This window comes from Suncus etruscus, chromosome 2 (genome assembly GCF_024139225.1).
Source record: "Suncus etruscus isolate mSunEtr1 chromosome 2, mSunEtr1.pri.cur, whole genome shotgun sequence".
NCBI classification, from domain to species: domain Eukaryota; kingdom Metazoa; phylum Chordata; class Mammalia; order Eulipotyphla; family Soricidae; genus Suncus; species Suncus etruscus.
The window spans coordinates 12,706,770-12,709,110 of record NC_064849.1 but is presented as its reverse complement, the minus strand read 5'-3'; positions in this window follow the sequence as shown (position 1 = coordinate 12,709,110).

Genomic DNA, 2,341 nt, shown 5'->3' with positions numbered 1-2,341 from the left:
TTCTTGGGGGACCATATGGGACGCCGGGGGATCGAACCGCGGTCCGTCCTAGGCTAGCGCAGGCAAGGCAGGCACCTTACCTCCAGCGCCACCGCCCGGCCCCCAGGTGCGATTTCTAAGCGTAAAGCCAGGAGTAACCCCTGAGCTCTGCTGGGTGTGACCCCCCTCAAAAAAAAAAAAAAAAAAAGAATCTGACCAGAGGGGGAGCAGGGATTTCTCGGAAGATCCACGACAGCCTCAGACTTGCTAGCTAGGAGGAGGTCCCTTTTTTGGAGCGAGGCCACACTCGGTGGTGGACAAGGGTTACTTTTGGCTCTGTGCACAGAAATCACTCTTGGCAGGCTTGGGGAACCATATGAGATGCCATGGACCTAAGCTGTGTCCGATCCTGGGTTGGCCACGTGCAAGGCAAACGCGCTACCCTGTGCTATCACTATTACCCCAAACAAGATGTCTTTAAGGCTGCTATGTCAAAAGTGAAGAAACACAAAAATCATAGACATAGGGTCAGAGCAATAGTTTGGCACATAGAGTTTGCTCGTGGCTGACCAGATTTTGATCTCTGGAGCCCCAACCAGCTGAGTGCAGAATCAGAAGTAACCCCTGAGCATCGCTAGGTGTTCCCCCCTCCCAAATAAAACTTAAGGACTTGGGAAAATGGTAAGAAAACTAATAATTAGTACAGCTGGTATGCTATTGCCTTGCTTGTGGCCAACGTGGGTTTGAGGTCCAGCAGAAAGAAGACCCAAACAAAAAGTTGCAACTCATGGAATGGCAGCCATCATACAGTGGCAGGGTGCTTTCCTTGCACAAGGCCAACCTGGGTTTGATCCCGCATCCCATATCCTTGCCTGATAATTGCCAGAAGTTTATTCCTGAGTGCAGAGCCAGGAGTAAACCTTTAAGCAGTGCCAGGTGTGGTCCAATACAAATAAAAAATTACAACTCCTGGGGCCAGAGAGATAGCATGAAGGTAAGGTGTTTGCCTTTCATGCAGAAGGTCATTGGTTCGAATCCCGGCATCCCATAGGGTCCCCCAAGCCTGCCAGGAGCGATTTCTGAACATGGAGCCAGGAGTGGCCCTAGAGCGCTGCCGGGTGTGACCCAAAATCAAAAAAAAAAATTACAGCTCCTGAAATTATACAAAATTCTAATGTAAATCATTAGAATATATACAATGGTAAATTAATATAAATTATTATTCAAATTCTAGTGTTAAGGGGCTGACGCAGTGGCACAAGCCATAAGGCATCTGCCTTGCATGCACTAGCCTAGAACAGACCACGGTTTGATCACCCGGTGTCCCATATGGTCCCCTAAGTCAGAAGTGAATTCTGAGCACATAGCCAGGAGTAATCCCTGAGCCCCTGAGCATCATCAGTGTGGCCCAAAAACAAAACAAAAAATTCCAGTGTTAACAGTTGAGAAACCAGGGCCAAGCATTGTTTTTTGTTTGTTTGTTTGTTTGTTGTTGTTCATGTGGCCTGAAAGAAAATTGTTTTAGTTTTTTAGGTTATTCCAGTCCAAGTGTCAAGCTTAAAAATGAATAAGTTTTAAGTTCTTGGGGCTGTCTGGCTTTCTTGTACTGCCCGGTCTGTTCAGGATCCCTGTTAACCAGGACTGAGACTGTCTGCCAGAAGGTTCAGTACACCCACTCCTGAACTCTCAGGTCTCATGGACTCCAACTTTGATTTGGATATTTGTTTGTTTTGGCTTTGAGGCCAAACCTGCCTGTGCTCAGAGAGCTTCTGTCTGTACTCAAAGATCAATCTTGGCAACTCTGGGGCCATAAGTGGTGCCAGGGATTGAACCAGGGTCAGCTGCTTGCAGGAAACACACTCTACATGTTGACTCTAGAGCTAGTCTGAATTTCTTTTGAAATCATTGGTGAATGAAAAGGTCAATAACAATTACAAAACAACAACAACAGCAAAGGGTAAGAAAAGGTAGAGAGTTGAAAAAGCTGTCAGAGAACTCACATCTAGATCTGCTTTGCTACTAGACTGGTCTTTTCCTATACACAACAGGGGGTGTGACCAGGATGCAGGTTTTTTGGTGTGAGTGTGTTGTCTCATCCAGGAGATGCCAGGGATCTAACTTGGGCTCCATCACACAAGGCAAATGCTCCAGCCCTTTAATCAGCCCTTTGACCTAACTTCGCATAACAGTATATACCAGGGGTCTTCAAACTACGGCCCGCGGGCCACATGCGGCCCGCAGAGGAGTCTGATCCGGCCCGCCAGCAGTGAGCGCTGTTTGGCTACCAAGACACCTGCCAGCATATACACTCAGTGTCACGGTTTCTCAGGGATGACGTCAACCCCCTCCGCCCATAGCATGT